Genomic DNA, 27505 nt, shown 5'->3' on the forward strand with positions numbered 1-27505 from the left:
GTAATTGCACTATGTTAAAACGTTGGGAGTGGAGTATTTAAATTACTGCTTTAGCTGATATGATAAATAGTGGAATTCCACCTGGTGTCAGCTCCACTCTAATTGTCCCGGAGCTTGATCCTAAAAACAGTTCGGTTCTAGTTTTTATTGAAAGAAGAAATATAACTGAATCAGAAACCATGTCTGTATTCCCAGTGAATATGCTGAGAAATTCTAAGAGTTTATGCTCAGAATGAATTCAGATTCCAAGATTACCCCAGCATATGTTTGATATTATTTTCTGGATTAGTTTTCTTCTCATAGGTACAGCCTACTGTCCTGGAAACTAGACAAATGCCACACGTGTCCAATGCCCCTTTCTATACTCTTTCTCAACAATGGCAAGTTACTTTTCTTTTTAACAAAATCAATCAAGAAAAAAAATCAGTACAAAAAGAAGTTCCAGTCTCTTTGAAGCTCCAGATTTACAGAAAAGTAGATAAAAGCCAGAACCGTATGATTTTCTCAGCAAATTCAGATGTCACCTGTTGGCAGTGTTTCATGTGACAACAGTCTTTGATCACCAATTCATTGCGATATCCATTCAACTGGAAAACTCCAGGCATTTGTTTAATTATAGCTGACAGCTTGATGCATATAATAAAGTCTAACTCTAATTATTGAAATTCATAGTTCTTAAGCAGAAATGTGGGATAATCTCAAATACAGATCTTAGAACGGAAATTTAAGGGGGAGGGACAATTCCATACTTCATTCTAGTACCTAAATACATAAAAATTCTTTGAATTCTCGGCTCTCCTCCCAAAAACACAGCATTTGAGAACAGCAGCACTGAAAGTTCTGCTCAATCACTTAAGCTAAATAAAGTCTCAATTTCAAGCAAAAGCTTAAAAGGACCATTTGTACATATTTATAACATAAGCCACCTAATACTAATAAGAGTCTGATACTCTTCCAGAAACATACAATTCAATATCCATATTGATTGCTAAAGTTGACTACTAATTTCTATATCATTTTATGTTCCAAAGACTAAAAACATTTGTCATTCTCTCATAAAACCAAAGAAACGTCAAAAGGCTACTTTCGAACACAACTATATTCTATGGAATATGGATTTATGTGACTATAAATTTTTTAAATCCACTCAGTAGAAAGGGTTTAAATGCAATTTGTAAGCTTCTGGGTACCCTGGCTTTACACAAACTGTGTGTAAGAAGAGGAGGTCTGGCTGGTTCACATCATGTCTGTAGCTAGCTTACTGTGAATTATTACTGTTTCCATTATAATAACTCTTCAGAATACAAAACTAAACAAAGAATTTTATACACTTACCACAGGCCACATGACGCTGAAGAATCTTGACAGGCTCCAAATCTACATTTTCCTGACTGTGACATTGATCTCATGTCTCTGAAATGTAAATCAATAAGGCTCAACCTAGTGCAGACTATTCTATATAAGTTACACCTAACATTTCTAAAATCCACAAAAAGGTGTCATAAAATTAAACTGAGTAATAAAATACCTGAAAATTCACAGCCAAATAACAAAGTCAGTTGTCTTGGTCACTTTTCTCATTGCGGAGATAAAATACCTGACACCCGCAACTCAAAGGTGGAGAATCTTATTTGGCTGCAAGAAGGAAGGTATGCTGGAAAGTCCTGGGTGGGTGGAAAAGAACTTCTCTGGGCAATGGTGGCCTGGAAAAACAGAGCAGAGGGAGAGGTTGGGGAAGGAGATAACTCTTCCAGACCAGGCCCCCAGTGGCCACTTCTTCTGACGAGACCCTGCCTACTAGCAAGTCAGCTATGAGTCCCATCATCCCTTCCAAAAGCCTGGGGCTCTTGGGGGACATCTAGATATAAACCACGATATCAGTAAAATAAATAAGTAGCTTCCACGAACTGTGGAAAGGAAAGCATCTTCTTCTCTTTTATACTACCATCAACTGCCATAGTAAAGATTGGATTCATTCTAGTGAAATTTTCATTTGTTTTAGATTCTTTGCTCTTGGTTTAAGTATGAATATCCAGGAAGTATAGCACTCCACGAAATAGAGGTGATATATTTTCTAAAAGTAATAGAAGTTCCTTTCTATTAATATAGTCAGCATGCCAATCACTTGACTCATTTAAATGATTTATTAATTTAAGAAATGCACCTGCCTTGGAAAGCAGAAAATACATTTAGTAAATCTATGCAGCAAATGTGAAACGTGCACATGTTTAAAGAGATGTATGTATGTGGATGCTTACCTAAGGTTATTTTATACACAATTTGAAATTTAAGTAGTGAAAAGATTTTAATAGTAATGTTCATTTTATTCAATATTTGCTTTCAGAAGAGTTACTGGCTCTCTTTTTAAAATAAATTCACTGTTTATGTGAAATTATTTTGGGGTGTTATGAATTTTTCCCTAAATTATGACAATTTCATTATTTTTTCATTCGACTTATTTCCTGGGCAATTTTATTCAAAATGGTTAATGGTTCATCCGTGATGTGTTCTTTGAAAATGTATGAGCAAATTTGAATGCCCGCTCTCACCATTATTCTAAACAGGAGCTACATAAACCTCCCTCCTCATCACAACCACGTACTTCAAATAAATTTAGCATTATGTTCACAGAGGTGTTCATGAAATCACTCAACACCAAAGGAAGAATGTTTCCCATGGTTTGGAAAACCAAAATGAACTAAAGGTGGTGGTTGTGCTGAAGTATAGATACTTTGTTTTTGTTTCTATTTTTGGTACTGGGGATCAAACTCAGGACCTTGAACTTGAGAGGCAGGCAGCGGAACCACTGAGCTAAAAACCCCGGCCCTGAAGTGTAGATATCTGAATCACATAGTGTTGAAAACTCTACAAAGTAGGTTTTATGGTTTATATCTAAATGCTCCCCAAAGCTCATAGATAAGGCTATGGGTCATGGATGTGTGATATACAACAGTGGACCAATCCACTACGAGTCGGTAGTAAATGTGGTGCTAGTAGATGAAGCCCAGTCAAAAGAGGTGAGTGACCAGGGCCGTGGCCCAGTACGGCGTACCTTCCCCAACTCCTCCCTTGATCTATCTGCTGCCTGCCACCATGAGCCATAAGCTGTTTCTTCTCTGCCATGACCTTCTGCTATGCCACAGTGCCTTGGATCCAGCAGACTATACAAACTTCTACACACGGTGAGCTAAAGTAAATTTTTCCTCCTTCAACTGGTGGGTGTTACGTATGTTGTCCCAGCAACGAAAACGTAATCAAGTAAGTATGTATGAGACATTTTCAGTTTACTTCTTTCGCAGATGAGGTATTACATTTTTCAATTTCATAAGGGAATTTATAAACATCATGTATTTTAGAACCCTAGGAAACATGTCAGAGGATCTCACTCGGGTCAGAAACCACTGTGATGAGAACCCTGAAATAGGGCTTTCTCCGAGGGAGACATAGAAGAGTGGATTTAATGACTGAGGTGCCTATTATTTAGGAGTGAACATTCTCAACACATTGAAGTTTTTGTAATATTATATTATCATGGGTTTTAGAGTCTCTTGATAGCTTCCTTTAAAATAATAACATTATCATAATTTTCAGTGGGGTTGACATTACGTAGACATTTGAAAAGCTGTGGAATATAAAGAGAAACACTCAAAATAACAGAAAAATTTATATGTACAGCCTTCATAGATCTAAGTCTAAGCCTATTGGGCAAAAGTTACATACTTTATATGGGAAAGTTATAAATATTTTATAAAGTGATATCCTTAAAATTAAGTCGGTTAAATGCTTTCTGATTGTTTTCCTTTCTTTTCTATGCGTTTAGGATAAAACTTCATTTGATCATGGGCTTTGAAGGGTGAGCTGTCTAAATAGAAGGGTTAAGATCTGGAAAGGCAACTTATACCCAGTTAACTCTAAAGGACCAAATGCATATATGCAATTTAAAATCTACACCACAAGCTGCGAACTGTCTTAATCATTTTATACTATTTTCTTTAATACTGCAATGAAATCACTTTCCTAAAAGTGTGCCATTCTTTCCAGACAGAGGCAGAATCTGGAGTGATTCTCCCTGGCTGCAAAGCCTTTTCAGTGTGCACCACTGCTTCTTTAAGACGTTCTCAGGCAGTGATGGTGAAGCCTCTTAGAGACCAAGTTCTCCAACTGAGACCCAACACCCACTTATTTATCACAAAGTGTCAACAGTGCAATACAACCTGAATACTGAGGTTTTAGATTAGAAAAAGCAACTCATACACTTGGCTCCATGTTGACACAGAGGGCTCTGCATGTCATAGGTTGGCCACCACTGTCCTAAGGTAGGTCTCATCGCATCTGCAGCCACTGTTTCACCATAGCATACATTTAAATTTGAGAAATTCAGTAGAATTTTACCAAACCTTCAACATTAGGGATTAAAATTTAACCATAGGCCATAAGGAAAAATGGTAAATTAAGTCAAAATCTTCAATACCACTTAGAAATAAAAACCTGTTTATAAGTCCTTTTTGCTGGGGAGAGGGGGAACAAGTTTCATGAGATTATCCATGAGTTAATAAAACATGTGTCTTATTTTGAAGTTGAGTGGTATTGACCTCAGATGCAGTACAAGCTTGGGCTCCAAGAATGTCACATACTGAGCTGACTATATGAAGAAGCCCATAACCCACACGGAGCCCTCTGTCTTTCTGTTGTAACTGCCTCCAGAAGATGATCGTTCACCACAGCTGCCTTGCAGGAACAATTGGCTTTGCTGGTTATACAGGTGGAATTCCCTGATCAAAATGCTTGGGACCAGAAGGGTTTGGGATTTGGAAATTTCTCAGATTGCAGCATACTTGCATATACCTAATGGGATGTACTGGGCATGGGACCCAAGGCTACAGACAAAATGCATTTACGATTTACCTACACTTTATACAATAGCCTGTAGGTGATTTTACACCATGGTTTTAGTACATGTTTGTCTTAACTACAACCAGTCACATGATATTGTTGGACTTTTCCACCTTATGCCATCATTTTGGTACTCACAAAGTTTCAAATTTTAAAGAATTTTGCATTTTCAAACAAGGAATCTCAACCTTCACTAGGAAAGGTGTCCCAGGGCAACTGGAGAATTCTGGTAGCAAGCAGCCCACAGCACCTACCCAGAAACATGCCCTCCATCTTCCATGATAAAAATCTCTCTCCTTCTTGGGACCAGCCATTACGTATGGGCGTAGTGTACAAAGTGAAAATTCAGAGCTCCCTGCTATTAAAAACAATGAGTAAGGCTTTCAAAAGAGCAGCAGCCCAACACGAAACCACACACAGAACCCACTAAGGGCAGGGCCTTACTTAACTGAGCGAGTTTCATTCCCACGTAGCCGGCGCTGTCCCGGCTAACACATACTCTTTCAAACACATACAGTGCTTACTGGGCTATGCTGACATTTAGTCTATGTCAGCAATGCCTCTGGTATTTCTTTGCCTGAATAAGATTGTTAGTAAGTACAGACCTCCTGCATACAGATTTGGTCCTGGCTCAGCGACTGACCCGCAGGCGCCCTCAGCTCATTCAGCAGTCAAGACCGCGAGTTCATTCTGATATCGTAAGCGGTGTACAAACCATTATTCAGAAGTCGGTGAGCTGGTGTTATTCTCTGAACCAAGATTTTACACTGAGCTGTTTAAGACAAAACGGCGTTTCTTGAGGCCCAAGCTAATTGAACACACAGATGATTCGCATTCATGCTTGTTTTCTCAAAACTAAACACATTTGTAACAAAAGGTGTCAGAGCAGCGCAGCTATTAATTCTCCACACTTCTTAAGTTCAAGAAATGCCACATCGCGTACTTCGGCTGCTTAGTCCCCCTTTTGTGTTGCAAAGGCTCCCCACCAGCAGAACTGCGTGATTATGGGCGCCATCTGGGCCGGAAGAGAAACACGTTATTATCCTACCCAGCACTGAGGGTATTCTGTCAAGAAAGGAACCAACTCTTCAGAGAAAGGTTATGCAGAAAAGCTGCTGCCAGAAAACTCACTGCTTCCTTCTCCCCCCCTCCCTCATTTGAAATTCATGAAGATGAAGTGCAGCTTTTGTTTCCCATCAGTAAGATGAGCCTTAATACACTCTTGCCAAAAGCACGCTAACACAGAGTAATTGTTTTTCATCTAAATTGCGTCCAACCTGCTTAGTCTTCAAAGAACATGGATGCCACCGCTTTGATACCCAACTGCAGAATGACAAAGGAGAGGGCACAGAGCACAGGGGCACAAGGAGAATTTTTAATCACTACCTCTCTGTTAGTGAGCCCGGGAATTCTGGGCCAGGAAGAGAGAAGAGAGCAGATTATTAGTAAAGTAGATAAGGTTCCACATTGCATTTGAGACCAACTCTTTTTAAGGGGCTAAAAAAGTGATTTAGAGGGAATTAAGATTCCCCAAGGTGTTTTTAATCTCTTTTCACTCCAGGGCCAGGTGCCTCATGTAGCACTTAAAAGGATTTTAAAAATGAAAGTAAATGTCTAGAACACAGAAAAGAGGTATCCATCTATACAAAGCATCAGCCTTTGTTTAAGAAAAAAAGTAGCTTCAGCTTTGTGAACTTCACATGCAGACATTTTACAATTTTGATGTTGTAATTCATATAGACTTCCGTGCTATGTACATTACATGTAATACATAAAAAAGGCAAAAATCACCAATACTCCTATTTTTTATATATATCAAATCTCCTTTATCTCCGTGAGTTCATTTAACGGCACACAACTTCAGAATGTTTACAAGGAGGTCTGTGTGATGTGAATTGAAAGCATCCAAAGAAAGAAAGCCAGCAAACCTGCTCAACAGCCACCTTCCCCAGGTGGAGATGCTGCCAAAAAGCTGGGTGGTGTTGGTTGTTGATCCCTGCGCTTCATTGTGTAACCAGGTGCTGAGACAAAAGATTTGATTCTGTTTATTGTGTTTGTTCCAGTTAATTTAATTCTTCTTGCCTGGTTTAAACTTCTGTTTTCTAACTACATTCGCAAGCTCTACCGAGGTGGGAGTGCTACTATACCTTTGCTTGAATTTAGAATATGTGGGCGTAAACTAAATTACTTCAATGCCTGTCAGTAAATACGTACTGTCCTATATCATCCAAGCATTGAAAGTTTTGACAGCCTAGTAATAGAATCTTCCAGCCTGCTACCAAGTTAAAGAAAGACAGGGAAGGACATTGAGCCGAAAAACTGCAGAGAAACCAGTTGAGGTATGGGCATTAAGGTCAGTTCCACAGCTAAATGAGCTGTACTGCTGAGGCTCCCCTGACCCTTGGAGTCTCGGTGTTAGCTATAAATGGAGAGTCCTTGAGCCACCTATAACGTTATCCTTCCATCAATGTCTATAATTTCAGTCCATGCTTTACTTTTTGAGAATTAACTTCAGTTTGGGAACAGCAGAAGTCCCAAAGTTAAAATTTTTGACCAAAAAAACTTAATTTTGGCTTAGAGTTGAAGAAGGCACCCCGCCACCATTAAGGTGTTATTAAAAACTGAAAGCATTCATTCTGTGAGAGCTATGAACATAAAATGTCAACTTCCAGTGCTCAGGCTACAGACCTATGAATGTCTAAAGACAAGCCAGAGAGACACCTTAAAATAGATGTTTACTTTAGACCCATCACCTAGCCTTCTGTAACACATTTAGAAATGCTATAACAATTGTCTGTGCAAGTAATCCTGTGACTAGAATCTTCAAACAGCATCCATCAAGGTCCAGGTATTTCTCATATATGTAATTCAGCTGGCCAGTACATACATATAGGCCAAGAAGTCAGATACTTGATGTGGTTGTTAAAAAGTCTACAAAAGCAACTATAACCTAAATTTTTCAGGTGTAACATCAGCTTTTATAAAGGCTTGGCTGGATCTAGACACTTTGTGTTGTCAGAACATGGTCTGTTCCTATATTTGTCTCTGCTCAAATGTCTGCTGTGTTCTTAGGAAAGCATTTCGTATATGATGTCGAAGATGGTCCCTCGCCATTGCTGGCTTTAACTGGACGCTAAGCAAAAAAGAATATACACCAATTACCAATTATAATCTCAATTTCATACTCTTTTCTTTCTTTATGTTAGGCTAGAGTAAGTAGTCAGTTGTACCTAGTGATTAGAAAGTCAAACTGAATATTTCCAATATCACCATGGCAGCACTTTGGGAATACAGTCTCTATTTGATCTCTGCCAAAATAAACTATTTCATTTTAATGTCAACCTCTCTGGCCTGTCTTAATAATTTTAATAAATGTGATCATGAAATTCCTTTGCTTTGCCTCAGTTTGCAGAAAGATAAATGTATAAAAAGTCTGTAGGTGCAATGAAAAGAGAATATTTAGAAGTCCAGGATTCTAGTTCTGGCCCAGGCAGTTTAAAAAGTCCTTTAAACTCTTTTTCAACCCCAATAAAGAAAGTGAAAACCGGAATGATTCTAAGGCTTATTTCAGCTTCTGAAATGTTATGAATCTAGGTGCTGCTAAAATTGCCATTAGCACAGTGCGGGCTTTGGGTTTTGCTTACATAGTGCCACTTCTTCCTCAACAAGGGAAAAGTATCACTCAGAAATCTGAGAAACAGTGACTATTAAGTAGGTCAGAAATATTCAGCAAGAAGTGAAAAGTATTCCAAAGATTTGCAGATGGTAAGTAGGAAAGCCAGCGGTCCATTATCCTAAACACTTTGGCTTCCACAGGAAAATGGAAGGCGCAGAGAAAGCAGCCCACTAAAGCTTCAGTATGAACTGGTGCCCATATATTGATCTTCTGTCTGAGTAGGTCACCGGAGTGGTGGTGTACATTAAGTAGGAAAAGGACTGAAAATTACATTAATTCAAATGGCTAAATCAATATTTAACAGTGCAGTTAGTGGTAGTTGACCTTAAATGCACCTTTAATAAAACAAAGGTGACTCAGGCCAGCCTCCAGCATACGCCATTCAGAAATACGAATTAATGCAGAACAGGTATGTGAAAGACCCCTACTAATGCAGAGGCTTTTGCAGCATGGTCTGTCTGCAAGGAGAAGGTCAAAGCTGCTCTCTTAACAAAAGCAACTGAAATTTTATTCATGTGATGCTGTGTCTTCATTTATCACCTCTCTTCCTGTGGCAAGAATTCAACAGCCTTGATCTCAGCCCATTTAAAAGTAGGAAAAGGATTTCCACAACTATTTCCCCTGCAAATTATTTGTAAATCTTTAGTGATAGCTTTGTAACCTTGAGCACTTTTTTCATGGGCAAATGTAGATGTTACCAGCGGTTACCCTAGGAACCCTGATGCCTTACTGTAACGTCATTTGCATATATTTGCATATAAACATATCATTTTGTACTCTACTTGCATGAAAGATTACTGAAGTAAGTTTGTTTATATTAAAAGGAGTGCAAAAGGGAAAAATAATAAGAATAGAGGAAATCTCTTCAGATGCTGTTAGCTACAAAGCTCACAGATGTGAGACTTTTTAAATTGCCTTGCTGCCCATAAAACACCTTAAGCTATATAGTATTTTAGTTATCACTGCTAAGGACTTGGTGATAACTCCAAGAGAAAGGTCAACCTGAGAATCTATTTCAATACATCTTAAGGCCACAGAAGACTCTGGAACTCACAGCAGAGCTCAGGATAATTTACATGATTTTGTGACTTAAAGATGGCAGTACCAACAGTGCCATTTCCCTCATATCCCGGTTTGGATGCAAGGACAAATGTGTGGTAATCAGAAATCTCTCCTGAGACATTTTCCTTTGATTTGTTATTTAGTGATAGCTACAGTTCCTCTGAAGACTTGCTTCTATCAGGGCTGTCTGATGGTTACCATGGCAATGTGGCTCAATGCATCCTATGAACTAAATCAGCATTCTGCCACATCCCAGCTTCTGGCGGAGAACTTCTGAGAATTGAGCAGCAAGTTTTAAGATTGGATATAAAATCAATTGCTTGAAAATACGATTATACACTTGATGGAAGGGCATTCCACAAAACAAGATCATAGTTTCTTTGTCATGAGGTTATGAAACAAATATCTGATCTCCCATAGTGCCAGGCACAATAGCACTGGGCAAGGAGGGAGCTGTCAATAAATGTTAGGCTCTCCAGTTAATGCAGAGACATGACAAGGAGTAATTTATGACTCATAGATAGCCAAGCAACAGCTTAGCTCCTGAGAATTCCCTATGCCCAGGAAATCCTGCATACAAACTAGTAGGCACACTTTTCTTTTCATGCTGCCTTTGTGTCAAGATAGTCACTGGGTTTAAGACACTCATACTGTAAGAAAAAAGGAAAACTATTCACAGGTGACAAGATTTTGTATAGAGGAAATCCTGAGACACCCACTAAGAAAAAACATTAGAATTAATAAACCAGTTCTTGAAGTTGCAGGATACAAGATTAATTCTATTTCTAAATACTATGAAAGAACAATGTAAACATAAAGATCTATATTTATATAACACCAAAAAATTCAGGATATGAAAACAATGCAATCATTTAAAGAAATTGAAGAACACCTAAGAAGAAAACATCCCATGTTCATGGATGAGAAGAGTTAACACTATAAAAATATCAGTACTCTCCCAAATTGATATAGAGTGTATGCAATACCTATTGAAATCCTGGCTGCCTTCTTAGAAAAATTTAGCAAGCTGAACCTAAAATTCATATGGAAATATGAAAAACCCAGAATAGCCAAATATTCTTGGGAGAAGAAAAGGACTCAGATTTCAAAGATAAAGTATAGTACAAAAAAATACAGTAATCAAGACATACATAGATATACAGATATAACAGAATGAGAGCTCACAAATGAATCCTTACTTTTACTGTCAATTGATTTTTGACAAGAAATCCAAGGCAATTCAATGGGTAAGGAATAATGCTTTCAATAAGTCATATTGGGATAAATAGCCACATGTTAAAAAAGTGAAGTGAAACCCCTCAAGTCAAAAAATTTATAGAAATTAAATCAAAATATCTTAAAAACCTGGATGTTATGTTAAAATTGTTGGAAAAATACATAATTTTCATGATGTCTTTGATATGATACCAAAGGTAAAAATGACAAAAAAAAATTCCCCATTTAGTTTATTGGTACATTTAAAGCAAACAATAGTTACATTCATCATTGGGATCCTATAAGTTTACATGCTATGTCTTGGTCCTTATTTTTTCCCCATATCCCTGCCCTGTCTTCACCTGACAAAATGTACTTTTGGGTTTGTTGTTGTTGTTGTTGTTTTGTTGTTGTTGTTTTGGGTTTTTTGTTTTGTTTTGTTTTGTTGGCAAAACTCAGGATCTTGGGCTTGTGAGGCAGGTGTCAAAACAACTGAGCTAAATCCCCAACCCCAAAAGGTTTTTTAAATGGACATCAAAATTGAAAACATTTGTGCTTCAAAGGACACTATTAAGTATAAAGTTAACCCACAGAATAAGACAAAATATTTGCAATTATACGTTTGATTACCAAAATATAAAAACTCTTACAACAATAAAGAGACAACCCAATTTAAAATGAGCAGAATATTTTAATAAGAACGTCTTGAAAGAATATATACATAAATGACCAATTAGAAGAACGTGAGAAGATTCTCAACATCATGAGTTATCAGGGAAATATAAATAAAAACCATAGTGAGATACTTCTAATTCACAACAGCTATAATCAAAAGATTTAATTTCTTCTAAAAAGGCAGCCAGGATTTTGATAGGAATTGCATTCAATCTGTAGATCATTTTGGAAAAACTTGAACCTTCATAAATTGCTGATGGAATTTCAAAATAATGCAACCAATGGGAAAAACACTTTGTGATTTCATCAAAAAGTTAAACATAGAGACTTACCATATGGGCCAGACTTTTACTCCTAAGAGATGTGAAAACATATGTTCACATGAAAACTTGTACTCAGACCTTCATTGCAGTATTATTTGCAATGAACAAAGAAGCGGAAAGAACACAAATATCCACCTATTGAAGAAAGGATAAATAAAATGTGATATATAGATACAGCAGATCCATGAGATGGATTATTACTAAACCAATAAAGAAATGAAGTACTAATATATACTACAATATAGACGAACATAGTTTGGACCTGAAATATTCTTCAGAGTGCCTTGTGTTAAAGGACTTGGTCCCCACAGCTTGGCACTACTGCATGGGGGTGGACTTTAAGATGTGGGGCCTCATGAGAGGTCTTCCACTTCCTGGGGGCACTCCTGCAAGGAGGATATTCTGACCTAAACTCCTTGTCCTCTGCCTCTCTTTTGTTTCCCAGCCATGAAATGAGTGGGGTTTTTTTCCCCTTCCCCATGCTCCTACCATGAAATTCCTACCACAGGCCCAAGTACCAAGGCCAACTGACCATGAACTAAAACATATCCCAAAAGAGCCCTTTTCTCTTTATGTGTGATTTTTCTCAGGTATTCAATAAAGTGACGGAAAGCTGACTAACAGACACAAAAGGCAGCATGGGAGGTAGTTTGCAGCTTCCTGGAGCTGGGGAGTTTCAGTGGGGAAGTCATTCCTAATGGGTTATCAGGGTTTGGTGGGCAGAACACTCTGAAATTGTATAGTGCTATATTTTAGACAACTCTGAATATATGAAAAACTACTGAAATGTATACCTTCGAATGGTGAATTACACAGCATGCAAATCATATCTCAATAAGGTTGTTAAAAAGAATAGACATTATACTTACTCTCAGGTAATAAAAAGGAATTATCACCCAACTCTAAAAGGTTATGACACTGATTCATCTGAGAGCATACTAGGAGTGTAGAGGAAAGGAGTGTTAATTTGGGAAATGTATTTTAATTTGTTTTCAACCTTTATGTATACTCAAACAAGAGAAAGTGCAAGGATTTCATTTCCTTTTAATACCTTAGAAATAGTTCCTCTCCACTGAATTCTCACTTTTCTAATAGTGGAATGGAGGTCCCCATCTTCAAAAAAATGCCCCTCCTTTAATGGTCTTTAAACACATGATAGTTGATTAATTATTGAGGGGTTATTTCAAACTAAAATATTTAAAGATTAGCTGGCACTACCTTACCTTTATAGTCACTCCCAATCAGCCTAAATCATAACTGTTCTTGAGTTTTAGAATCAACTAGACTGAAAATGTAAATTTCTGCATCAGAAAGCCCTCTCTGTTTTACACAATGAACATATATTTGTCAAGCACAGAGATTACAAACTCAGTTTCATACAAGGTGCAGGCAGGGAACCAATATTTATAAGGGGGGTTTTGAAGTTTGCAATAAACTGCAGAGGACATGGCCAGATGAAGGGGTTAGTTACTACCCAGCTATAGCAGGTGGTTGTCATGTAAAAGTGTGTATCCAGAGTTATCAAACCTATTTACACACTACCCAGTCAGGTATTTATGTAAAAACTTCTCATTTAAAAAGTGAGAATAATTTAAAATACTTTAAAATATGAGAGCCAACCAAAAGTTACCTGTATGCTGGATCAAACTGTGATTTTTCATCTCTTACATATACTTCTAACAAAATTGAAAAGGTCATGACAAGGATAAGTCAATAGATATCAGATATAACTATCAATGTTAATGGTCTCCATTCACCAATCAAAAGAAATAGACTGGCAGAATGGGTCAAGAACAAAGATTCAACAATATGCTGTATATAAGAAACACACTTAATTCAAAAAGAAATTCATAGACTGAAAGTTAAAGGGTGTAAAACAATACTCCATGTTAGAGAAACCTAAAAAAAATCAGGAATAGCTATTCAATTTGCAGATCAAATGGATTGCAAACAAACACTAATTAATAGAGACAAAGAAATACACTATATCCTTGTAAAGGGAACAATCTAAGAGGAAGAGATTACAATCTTTAATACTAGTGGACCCAACTACATAAAACAAATACTAATAGACATAAAAATCAAATAAGCACTAATGCAATAGCACTGGGGGACCTCAAAACCCCACTCTTACAAATAGATAGATCAATGAGACAGAAAAATCACAAAATATTATAACTCAATCAAAGTCATGAACTTAACAGATGTTTACAGAGTGTTCCACCTCACAAAATAAGAATATACATTCTTTCCAGCTGCACATGGGTCCTTCTTCAAAACAGACCACATGCTTCCTCATATAGCATGTTTAAGTAAGTGCAAAGGAATTGAAATTATCCCCTGTATATTATCAGACCCTAGTGCAATGAAACTGGAGATCAATAGCAAAAAAATGCAAGAATTTCATAAACACATAGAAATTGAATGACACAGTTCTGAAAAACTAATGGGTCACAGAGAACAATAAAGCAGAAATCAGGTAGTTTGTACAATTAAATAACAATGTCAATACAACATATCAGAATCTATGGACACAATGAAAGTAGTCTTATGAGGGAAATTCATAGCAATGAATATTCAAAAAACAGAGTGAGCTCAAATAAACAGCCTAATGCTGAAATTCAAACTTATAGAAAAGAAGAGCAGAACAAACCCAAAGCTCATACAAGGGAGGAAATTATAAAGATAAGAGCAGAAATTAATGCAATGGAGACAAAGAGAATGATACCAAAACATCAATGAAGCAAAGAGTTGGTTCTTTGAAAGAACAAACAAAATTGACAAACTCTTAGCCAAACTTATCCAAAAAAAAATGAAAGAAAAGACCCAAATCCATCAAATTAGGAACGAAAAGTGTAAAATTACAACAGATCCAGCAGAAATCCAGAGGCTCATCAATATCTACTTTGAGAACCGACATACCAAAAAGAAGGAACACAGAAGAAATGGACAAATTTTTAGGTGCATATGAATTACCAAATTGAATGAAGACCTAAAAATTCTAAACAACCCAATACCAACAAATGAAATTGAAAATTTAATTAAAAACAGCAACAAAGAAAAGCCCAGGTCCTGATGGATTCACTGCTGTATTCTAAAGACATTTAGAAAAGAACTATTGCCACTACTTTTTAAACTCTTCAATTAAATTAAAAGGGAAGTAATACTCCTACATTCAATTCTGGAAGCAAGCATTACCTTGACCCAAAAGCAAAGAAAAATCCAACCAAAAAAAGAAAACTATTGGACAATCTCACTAATGAACATAGATGCAAAAATCCTCAATAAGATACTGGCAAATAGAATGCAGAAGATCATACACCCTGACCAAGTGGGATTCATCCCAGGGATGCAGGGATGTTTCAATATATGCAACTCAAGAAATGTAATACAGGGCTGAGGATTTAGCTCAGTGGTTCGGTGGCCTGCCTGGCAAGTGCAAGGACCCAAGTTCAATCCCCAGTAACAAAAAAAAAAAAAAGTAATACACTGTATTAATAGATCCAAGGACATAAACCATATGATCATTTCAATAAACATAGAAAAATGTTTCAACAAAATCCAACACACTCATCATAAAAACCCTACAGAAAATTGGAATAAGTGGTCTCTATCTTAACCCAGTAAAGGCCATCATCTATGAAAAATCAACAGCCATTATCATACTTAATGGTCAAAAACTGAAATCCTTCACATAAAAATCAGGAACAAGACAAGGATGTCCAATATCACCAGTCCCATTCAATATTGTTTTGGAAACATTAGCCACAGAAAATACACAAGAGAAAGAAATAAAAGGAATAGATAGGAAACAAAGAAGTAAAATTGTCAGTATTTGCAAATCATGATACTCTATATAGAAGACCCCAAGAACTCCACCAAAAGTCTTCTATAATTAATAACCAAATTCAGCAAAGTACTTGGATACAAGATCAACACGTAAAAATCAGTAGCCTTCCTGTACTCAAACAACAGAATAATTGAAAGAGGACCTGGAGAAACAATTCCCATCACAATAGCATCCCAGAAAATGAAATACTTAGGAATCAACCTAATAGAAGAAATAAAGGGCCTCTACTCTGAAAACTGAAAGATATAGCACTCTGAAAAAAGAGATTGAAAAGGATATCAGAAAATGGAAAGACATCCCTTGCTCCTGGGTATGAAGAACCAATATAGTGAAAATGGCCATACCTCCAAAACTGCTACATAGATTCAATGAAATCCCAATTGAAGTTCCAACAGCATGCTTCACAGACCTTAAGAAAATAATCCAAAAATACATTTGGAACCAGAAGAGACCTAGAATATCAAAAGCAATTTTAGGGAACAAAAACAAGGTAGAAAGCATCATAATCCCCAACTTGAAACTATACTACAAAACTACACAGTACCATGAATGGCACTGGCAAAAAAACAGACCCAACGATTAGTGCAGTAGATTAGAAGAAGCAGAAACAACTCCAGACACTCTCAGCCACCTCATCTTCAACAAAGGAACCAAACTCCCTCACAGGAGGAAAGATAGCCTTTTTAATAAATGGTGCTGGAAAAACTGGGTTTCAAATTGCCAAACATTAAAACTAGACCTATATCTCTCAATATGCACTAAACTAAAATCAAAATGAATCAAAGGTCTAAGTATTACAACAGAAACACTAAACTGGCAGGAAGAGAGCTTACATAAAACTCTTGAAAACATTGGTGTAGGAAAAGATTTCATGAACAAAACCTCAGTTGCACATGAACTAGCACAAAGAATGAACAAGTGGGATCTCTTTATTTCAAAAAGCTTCTGCACAGCAACAGAAACCACCAACAGTATAAAGAGACAACCCACAACATGGGAAAACTTTTTCCCCAGGTGTTCCTCAGAAAAAGGTCTATTATCTAGAATATATAAAAAGTGTAAAAAAATATGACCTCCCAAATTTAAAGACCTAATCCAAAATGGGCATCTGAAATGAACAGACATTTCTCTAAGAAGTAGAAATAGCAAGTAAACATGAAAAAATGTTCAACATCACTGGTCCTTTCAGAGATGCAAGTGAAAACAATGCTGAGATTCTGCCTCACCCCAGAAAGAATGGTTGTTGTCAAGAAATCAACAAATGACAAATGCTGGTAGGGTTGTGGGGGAAAAGGAACACTTCTCTATTGTTGGTGAGAGTGTAGGCTGCTGTAACCACTGTGGAAATCAATATACAGATTCCTCAAAAAATAAAATTAGAGGTCCCATTTGACACAGTTATCCCCTGCTGGGTATGTTCCCAAACAATTAAAAGAAAATCCATAGCGTACCATCCTCATAAGCAAATATACCAAAAAAATAAGACCCAACCTCTGCCTAAAAAAATACCTAGACCTAAGAATGTGATTAAACATAAAATGTGTGCACTGGTTTAAAAACATCATTGCTGTATAACACAAAAAATAGTCACTTTCATTTCTAACCAAGAAACATCATAAGTCTCATTCAAAGTATGGAATTTCATTCCAGATGCAATAAAAGTTTAATAGTTTCTTGGAACTTTCTACTTCTGCTTTAGATGTGGAATGTGGATTGGCAAACTTTTTCTCTAAGAGCGGATTGTTTTTGCTCTGCAGGCTGTACAGTCACTGACACACCTACTCAGTTTGTAGCCACAGAATGTATGTAAATAAAATGGTGAGGCTGTGTTCCAAAAAAAACTGCATTTACAGAAATAGTACATATAGTACATATTTGGCTCACAGACCAAATTTTCTTATGCTTTAAGTCACAAGTGAATGTCACTCTCACCCCAATAATGAGAAAAAGTTGAACAAATGCAAATCATCTCTTAATCCCAGAGAGGCAAAGTTGCTAGGCAAACCAATACACTAAAATCCAGAGAACAACAAGCCCCTGGAAGAAGAGCCAAGACCCACTATTTCACCTCTGGCAGGCAGTAGGAAGGTGCGGAAACTGCCATTGATGTTAGTATAAGAATTAACAAATTTTCAAAAGTTGAATAATGGTTGGTATAATACATAATTTAGGATCCCTGAAAACCCCCTGAACACAGAGTCCACAGCCACCCATGAGCTTTTCACAGGCCTAAACTGGGCAGTCATAAGAAAGCTTGAAGTTAAGGCAGGCCAACACAGAGAGAGCTCTCTTTGACACAGATATATCAGGCCTGCCTGAGTCAGATGGAAAACAGTTGCCTGAAACAAACTCCTGTGCTCAGGGTCCTGTGTAAGAGAGCAGTACTGTACTTCTGGAGTGAGACCATGCCAGCAGCCCACACTCTCTGGGCCTGATGAAGTCTGAGGAAAGGACGGCTGATGAATCCTTTGAGGATTTCCAGCTGCATTTGACCATTAGAAGATTACTTTGAAACATCTACTGCAACTGAAGCAATGACCGAGACCAAACACAACTCACCAGACTCTGAGTAGACCTAATTAATGGTCTGATGGAAGGTATGATTTTTCCAGAAAACAAACACCATTTACCAATCTCCTACACAATACAAAAATAAGAAAATATGACTCATCATCAAGATATACAGTAATCACTTGAGCCAGAGACAGCAATGGCACAGCTGTCAGAAGGATGTTTCAGAGAGTTGAACACAGTTTCCAAAATAATGGTAAAATTTTTTGGACCCTATCTGAAAAAAATCAGCCCTGTTTAAGGAAGTGATCTTAATCCATTACCTATAATCACTATAAGTAAATACTATTGGATGAGAAAGTCATACTGTGAACAAACATCAAGAGTTTTAAGAAAAAAAAGCTAAGGCTGGGGATTTAGCTCAGTGGTTCTGCCACCTGCCTTGCAAGCATAAGGACATAAGTTCGATCCCCAGTACAAAAAAAAAAAGAAAAGAAAAAGAAAAATAAGCTAAGCAGATGGTTCAATGTAATGTCAACAGTAAGATACTTGATCATCAAGGGTACTAAAAATAGTCTGATCAGTCTTCACTGCCAAGAGTACTGCTAACAAAAATTATTTGGAAAAATAAATTATTTGTAACAGCTTTAAAAGCAGATATAAACATATTAAGACATTTAATATATATTTATTTTATTAGATTTCTTAGCCATATCTGTTTATAATAGCCTACATTTTTCCTAAAGAATGTATTTTTTGTTTTCTTGTTTCCTAAAGAATGTGAGCTTGTTGGATGTTTGTAATAATTTTTTTCAATTATCTACAATTTTGTTAAAAGTGAACTTAAGGCTCATAAATTTGAATTTGTTTACACCTTTGAATGACTCTTGGACATAGATCATAATATTTTAAAATTAAAATTATACTATTTCCAGGGCCTGGGATTTAGCTCAGTGGTTCCACTGCCTGCCTTGTAAGTGCAAAGACCAGAGTTCAATCCCTGGTACTAAAAAAAAAAAAAAAATACTATTTCCAAAGAGGCTTCAGTATTTAATAAGCTCAGAGAGGTGCCCTCCCCTGCTGGCACCACTGCCACCACCATCACTCCAGCATCAGGAAGGTAGCCACACAGTGCCCCTAAACACCATCCCCACCCCTCAGTGCACTCAGACACCCTGATGGTGCCAGTCTTTGGAACCACTCTGAAGAGGCAGAGGTGATCATAAAGGGTATTTTTCTGAGCTCCCAACTTTGAACATCTTTAAAGAAAGGGCAGAGGAAACTGGTAGTAGAACTGTGTGGAGTTCAACTGTTCAAGAGGTCGGGAAACCCAATCTGGGCCTTACAGCCCGAGGTCAGCCTGCATCCTGGGGTTCTGCCACCAGCTAGCTGAGATCGGGGGATTTGGTTCTGCACATGGCAGCATATGTTGTATTTTATGACAGCAGATATAGTCTGAAAGAGGCCCTTCAAATTCATTTTCTTCTTTCTTTTCCTCATGCCACTCTGCAAATTCTTTCTTTTTTCTGTCCTCTTTCTCCAACTCAGTCTCTTGCTCCACCATATTATCCCTCATCTCCCTTTCTGTTCCTGCTCCTGCCCTAATCAGATTTCTTCTTTTATCATTTTTTCTCTTTTCTTTATGTTCTTTTCTTCTGTCATTCTACCTCACTCAAGGGTCAAAATTTCAAGGGAAAATGAGCCCCTATTACTGTTAAGGGGACATATACTTGTCCTTATACTTCTACTCTGTTTATCCCTTTTGAATTTAACAGTTTCCTAAAGATTGTGTGGTCATTCTATGTCCTCTGGCTTCACTTGAAACCTTCTCCAATTCTTTTACTTATCTACTCCTCTTGTCCTAACTCTGTCTAAGCCCCCATCCTAAATAGTAAATAAGCTATACTGAAAAGTTTATTCACTGCAAACATATTTTGCACTGCTTCTTGATTTTAATTTAATCCCATTGGCTTAAAGGTGATAGACTAATGACTACCACAAGTGGTCAGTTTGCAAGTTGTGCTTGATCATATAGTGTTGCTGATTGTATCAATTGGGATAAAGGGTTGTGATTGGTTTAATGAGCTGTTTGCTCTGATATTATGAAAATGAGAATGTCTATGAGTCTTTAGAGGCCCAAAAGCTAAAGCACAACTATATCGGGGAAATTTAAGTAATAACCCAAAAATTAAACCAAGGACGACCCAACAACAAAAATAAAAATGAGAAAACACTTAAGCAAGACACAAGGACAGACTTCCAGTTCACCAATGGCAAATAGTAGGGCAAATGAGGATGAAAAGGCCGATAGTGAACCACCAGGGCATCCTGAACCCATAGCACAGGAAGTAACAAAATAGATCAATCAGACTTTAGAAAAATTCAAAACAGAAATAATTTCCCAGATAACCCTAGAGATGGTGAGCAAAATGAAACTCATGATTCAAGACTCCAAAACAGTAACTGACAAAAAAAATAAATGAGCTCAGGACTATGATAGAAGCCATGAAGGCCCAGCATAAGAAAGAAATGGAAAAAATGAATGCCCAATACAGGAAAGAAATGGAATCCATAAAAGAGATTCACAGATATCCACGAGATTAAAAACTCCATTGAATGTGTTCACAACAGAATAAAAGAATGCGGAGATAGAATCTCAGATATGGAAGATAAGATTCCAGTCAGTGATCATGAAAATAGAGATACCTTAAAAACAGTAGGGGATCATGAGAAATCGATCCAACAACTCCTAGACAATGCAAAGAAGAACAACACGAGACTGATAGTAATCCATGAAGTAGCAGGAGAAAATGCGAATGACTTTAAAAAGCTGTTCACAGAATTAATGACAGAAAACTTCCCAAACAGAAGGGAAGAATTAGACATACAGATAAGTGAGGCTTATAGGACTCCAACTAGCCACAATCAAATAAAAAAATAATCTATACCTAGACAAATAATAATCAAGATCCCAGAAATCCAACAGAAGAACAAAGTACTACAAGCACTAAGAGAAAAGAAACAAATTACATGCAAAGGAAAGTCAATCAGAATCACAACAGAGTTTTCAACACAAACCCTGAGGAGGAGAGACTGAAGTGAAGTATTTCAAGTACTAAAAGAGAACAACCTCCAACGTAGAATGATGTATCCTGCAAAACTCTCTTTCAAAATGGGTGGGGAAATAAGATACTTCCACGACAAAGAATACCTGAGAAACTTCATGAATACCAAACCAACACTACAAGGAACTCTAAACAATATCCTAGAAAATGACGATGAAGATAACAACACCATGAGGCCCAACAGAGCAAATCAAATAATCAAGGCAAGAAACTAAAAGAAGAAGGTGAAAAAGTAAAAAGGGTCAACAAAAGGCCAATAACATGACAATAAGAAGTCAGTACATATCAGTTATAACCATCAATGTCAATGGCCTCAACTCACCAATCAAGAGAAATAGACTGGCAGAATGGAATAAGAAGCAAAATCCAACAATATGTTGTATACAAGAAACACACCTAGTGCAAAAAGAAGCCCATAGACTGAAAGTGAAAGGATGGAAAACAATTCTCCATGCATTAGGAGCCCACAAAAAAGCAGGGATACCAATCTTATTCTCAAAGTAAATTTCAAACTAAAAGTGATTAAAAGAGTCAAAGAAGGCCACTATATTCTTGTAAAGGGAACAATTCAAGAGGAAAAGATGACAATCATAAACATATATGCACCAAATATAAATGCCACTAACTATATAAAAGAAATATTAAGAAACACGAAAACCCAAATAACCACTAATACAATTGCACTGGGGGATTGAAATGCCCTACTTTCACAAAGAGACATATCATCTAGGCACAAAATCAACAACAAAATACTAGAACTGAACCAAGCTTTTGAATGCATGGACTTAATAGACATCTTTAGAGTGTTCCACCCCACAAAGTCAGAATATACATTTTTTTTGGCTGCACATGGGTCACATACTAGCTCACAGAACAGGCTTGATAAATGAAAAAGAATTGAAGTTATTCCCTGTATATTATCAGATCATAGTACAATCAAGCTGGAAATCAATAGCACAAAAAACCATGAAGTTCACAAATATATGTAAATTGAACAACACTCTCCTGAACAATCAATGGGTCACAGAGCAAATTAAAGAAGAAATCAGATAGTTTCTACAAATAAATGAAACTGCCAATGCAACATACAGGAATCTATGGGACACAATGAAAGCAGTTATACATGGAAAATTCATAGCACTGAATTCCCACACTAGGAAAACAGAGCAAGCTCAAATAAACAACCTAATGATGAATATAAGACTCCTAGAAAAACAAGAGCAAGAAAAACTCAAAGCTCGAACAAGAGAGGAAACTATAAAGATTAGAGCAGAAATCAATGCAATGGAAACTAAGAAAATGATACAAAAATAAATGAATTAAAGAGTTATTTTTTGAAAGAATAAATAAAATTGATAAACCCTTAGCTAGCATCAAAACAAGGAAAGAAAAGGCTCAGATACATGCAATTAGGAATAAAAAAGGGAAGTCACAATATATCCAACAGAAATCCAGAGGATCATTAGTACCTACTTTGAGAACTTGTACTCTAACAAAATGGAAAAAACAGAAGAAATGGACAGACTTCTAGTTACTTATGATATACCAAAGTTGAACAAAGACGATAGAAACATTTTAAACACCCCAATTACAATCAGTGAAATTGAAAATGTAATTAAAAATTTACCAAAAGAAAAGCCCAGGTCCTGATGGATTCACTGCTGAATTTTACAAGACATTTAGAAAAGAACTACTGCCATTACTCTTCAAACTTTTCAATGAAATTGAAAGGGAAGCAAAACTTCCAAAATCATTACTAGAAGCAAGATCACTTTGATTCCCAAACCAGGGAAAGACTCAACTAAAAAAGAGAATTACAGGACAATCTCCTTAATGAATATAGATGCAAAAATCCTTAATAAGATACTGGCAAACAAAATACTGAGGGTCATCAAGAAGATCATACATCCTGACCAAGTTGTATTTATTCCAGAGATGCAAGGATGGTTCAACATACGTAAGTCAATAAATGTAATACACTATATTAACAGAGTCAACTAAAAAAGCATATGATCCTCTCAATAGATGCAGAAAAAGCATTTGACAAAATTCAACACAAATTCATGATAAAAACCCTGCAGAAAATTAGAATAGATGGTCTGTATCTCAATTTAATAAAGGCTATCTATGAAAAGCCAACAGCCAACATCATATTAAATGGCCAAAAACTGAAAAACTTCATGTTAAATCAGAAACAAGATGCGGATGCTCACTATCACCACTCCTCTTTGATATAGTTCTTGAAACATTAGCCATAGCAGTTAGACAAGAGAAAGAAATTCAAGCAATAAAGATAAGAAAGGAAGAAGTTAAACTGTCATTATTTGCTGATGATATGATACTCTATATTGAAGACCCAAAAAACTCCACCAAAAGACTTCTAGACTTAATTGACACTTTTAGCAGAGTAACTGGATACAATGTCAACACCCAAAAATCAATAGCCTTCTTGTACACAAATAACAGACTCACTGAGAGAGAAATTAGGGAAACAATTCCTTTCACAATAGCATCCAAAACAATGAAGTATCTAGGAATCAATCTAACAAAAGAAGCAAAAGACCTCTACACTGAAAACTACAGCACTCTGAAAAAAGAGACTGAAGAGGATATTAAAAAAATGGAAAGATCTCCCCTGCTCCTGGGTAGGAAGAATCAACATAGTGAAAACGGCCATACTACCAAAACTGCTATACAGATTCAATGCAATGCCAATTGAAATTCCAGCACTATGTTTCACACAATTAGAAAAAAAGAATCCAAAAATTCATTTGGAACCAGAAGAGACCTAGAATAGCAAAAGCCATCCTAGGCAACAGACACATGGCAGCGGGTATAACAATTCCCAATTTGAAACTATACTACAAAGCCACTGTGATAAAAACAGAATGGTACTGGCAAAGAAACAGAACTGAGGATCAGTGGAATAGATTAGAAGACACAAAAACAACTCCAGAGGTACTCAGCTGCCTCATCTTTGACAAAGGAGCTGACCATCCCCACTCAAGGAAGGATGGCCTCTTTAATAAATCGTGTTGGAAAAACTGGATCTCAACCTGCCAAAAATTAAAATTAGACCCTTATCTTTAACTAAATTCAAATCCAAGTGGATTAAAGATCTAAATATTAAAACAGAAACACTAAACTTGCTGGAAGATAAGTTAGGCAGAACTCTTGAAGATATTGGCATAGGAAAAGACTTTATGAACAAGTCCTTAGAGGTATGGGAACTAGCAGAAAGAATCAACAACTGGATCTCATCTCATTAAAAAGCTTCTGCACTGCAAAAGAAACCATCAACAGAACTAAGAGACAACCTACAATATGGGAAAAAAAGTTTACCAGCTGCTTCTCAGGCAAGGGACTATTATCTAGAATATGAACTCAAAACAATCAGCCTCCACCAAATATAAAGACCCAATTCAAAAATGGGCATCTGAAATGAACAGACATTTCTCAAACAAAGAAGTAAAAGCAGCAAGTAATACATGAAAAAATGTTCCACATCACTGGTCATTCAAGAGATGCAGATGAAAACAACACTGAGATTCCTCCTCACCCCACAAAGAATGGCTGCTGTCAAGAAATCACACAATAACAAATGTTGGTGGGATTGTGGGGAGAAAGGAACCCTTCTCCATTGTTAGTGGGAGTGCAGACTGGTGCAACCACTATGGAAATCAATATGGAGATACCTCAAAGAGTTGGGACTAGAGGTTCCATTTGACCCAGCCATCCCTCTGCAGGCATCTTTCGAAAAGAATTAAAAGAATCATACCACAGTGATATATGCACACCCATGTTTATAGGGGCACAGTTTGTAACAGCTAAAACTTGGAAACAGCCCATTTGCCCATCAGTTGGAAACTGGATAAAGAAGATGTGGTTTTTCTATAAAATGGAATACTACTCAGCCATAAAGAATGAGAAATGAGATTCATTCATAGGAAAATAAATGGATACATATTCAGGATATACTCCTAAGTGAAATAAATAAGTCACACATGTGTAAATACAGAATAGTTTCTCTGGTGTGAAAAGCTATAATGGTACATAAGATCCTAATGAGATAATTGACAGTGTGAAATAGGAAGAAAAGGGCTAAAGGTGTAGGGAAAGTGGGAAGGGTAGGGGAAAGGTAATAAAGGAAAGAAAAAAATTTGAGAAAATGAAAGAAATGGAAATAAAGTGTTTGTAAATGGGGAGGGGAGGAAGGGTGAAGGGAGGGGGGACAAGGGGAAAAAATGAGAACCAAGACCTGTCATGTAGAGGTACAAGTTCCCAATAATGAATGTAACTGTACTGTATACCTAGAATGTACCAATAAACTCAATTAAAAAAAAATAAGCTCAGAGAAAACTTAGAGGGAAGATAGTACAAACTCTTATTCCAGTCCACTTAAAATGCATTGCATAAATAGCCAAATACATTCACATGTAAAGTTTTTTACTTTCATATAGAGTACAAACAAAACTTGTCAAATATAGCTTAGTTTTTTTCTTTCTTTTTAGTCTTACACTGAATTTTAATGCAACAAAACTCTATGCCTTATCAATTTACTCCAATCCAATATATGATTTATTGTATTAAAAATAGAGCTCCATCAAATTTCCTTCTAGAAATTAAGATATTATTTACTATTACTGATGGGCAGTAACAAGGGAACATGTTTATTCAGCCTGGTGTTTTGTATATATTATCTTTTTCACAAAATGTTTGCTTTCCAAATTCATTTTTTGTTTGGAAAATTATTCAAGAAATTCAACATTGAATTACTACCAATTTTAAAGGGGATAATATTAGGGCTGGGAATGTAGCTCAGTGACCACTTTCCTACCAGAACAGGGCCCTCAGTTCAAACTCCAGAGCCACTTAAAAAAATAATTATGACATTGTTAAGCAGGATAAAACACACTGAGTAAACATTGCTTTAATCTTGTGGAGTGTATATTTTTAAAACTGGGAGATGATCTCTTTATATATCTGCTTGTTGGGATCTTTACTGATATTTTCTTGCAATTCTCTTTTGATCACTGTTTTTTAAATAGACCTTTGTAGAAATATACATGTATCAATGTGCACATTGCAAGTGTTCAACTTGATGTGTTTTTCTTAACCAAGCATACTTGTAGTCAGCACCAGATGTAGAAACAGAATATTGCTAGCATGTCAAGAACTACCCCACCCTTTTTCACTAATTATGTACCTTCCTCCCTCATCTCTAAAACCAATGTAGATATTACCCTAAATTTTACCGTCTTCAATAGGCTTTATCTGTCTTGAAACTTTCCGTGTGCAGATTCAAACTCTACTTTTGTAGGTCCACATCCCACTGTGAGATCCTGCATACTGCTGTTTGAGCTGTTTGTTCATTCACTCTGCTGTGTGATATTCCACTGGATGAACGCACTGACATTTATTTGTATACTCTGTCGTTGATGGATAAAAAGAAAAAAGCAGAATCACAATAGGAGTTAACTGGTTTCTGTTTGCAGTGTCTCGCGACACTTGCAAAAGATTAACATGACTGCAAAATTCTGTGGCTGCTAATGGACCCAGCACTGTCAGAGTTCTTGCTTTGCTTTTATATATGAATAAGAAAGCATGGAGCTGAAAATGGGCAAGATTAATTTAGAAGACAGCTCATTAAACTAAATAAAGTCATGCTTACAGTAGGTGCTCCTTTGATAATGCACATACAGAACTGCTGCCTTTGGGCACAGTGTTTCAAAACTAGTAGTTTCTTAAGTATTTGCAGATGATCTTTGAGCAGATCGGATTTTCTGGCTTTCATGAAGTCGGTGGTATCAATGTGGCCCCTGTGGTGAGTGGTAATGCTATCCATTATTAAATTTCTTTGGAAAATTTTATAATTTAATTGTTATTATGCCTGTACTTCTATTATTTTTTTATCTTCCTACTAAAGCATTTGTTGCAAACTTCTTAAACTGTTATCAAATTAACAGTTGAGATTTATGCCATAAAATGAACACCAAAGCCACTATTCATGAACATTCCAACTATGTTCTAAAAGCATTCCCTTGACCTCAAGCACCAGCTTCACACACACACACACACACACACACACACACACACACACACCCCTAAGCCATAATTTCCTATTGTTTGACAGTCAGTCACTTCATGAACCCCAGAATGAAGAACTGGCCAGCAA

The 27505-nt window shown here is 36.6% G+C and overlaps 1 long non-coding RNA gene across 3 annotated transcripts in view; it reads right to left on the reverse strand.

Moving 5' to 3' along the window:
- Nucleotides 1-1335: 1335 nt before the first annotated feature.
- LOC104864325 overlaps nucleotides 1336-27505 on the reverse strand; it is an 86927-nt gene continuing 60757 nt past the window's right edge. For 2 of the 3 annotated variants that reach the window (XR_002025461.1, XR_002025462.1), the window contains exons 2-3: nucleotides 1529-1703; nucleotides 1336-1413 (exon numbers count right to left, since the gene is read on the reverse strand). This is a non-coding gene — a long non-coding RNA (uncharacterized LOC104864325). Of the gene's footprint in view, nucleotides 1414-1528; nucleotides 1704-11853; nucleotides 11914-27505 lie in introns of those variants that run through there. The other variant, XR_002025460.1, reaches the window with a different exon arrangement.

Source organism: Fukomys damarensis, unplaced genomic scaffold (genome assembly GCF_012274545.1).
Source record: "Fukomys damarensis isolate Sample0158 unplaced genomic scaffold, DMR_v1.0_HiC HiC_scaffold_3, whole genome shotgun sequence".
Classification (NCBI taxonomy): domain Eukaryota; kingdom Metazoa; phylum Chordata; class Mammalia; order Rodentia; family Bathyergidae; genus Fukomys; species Fukomys damarensis.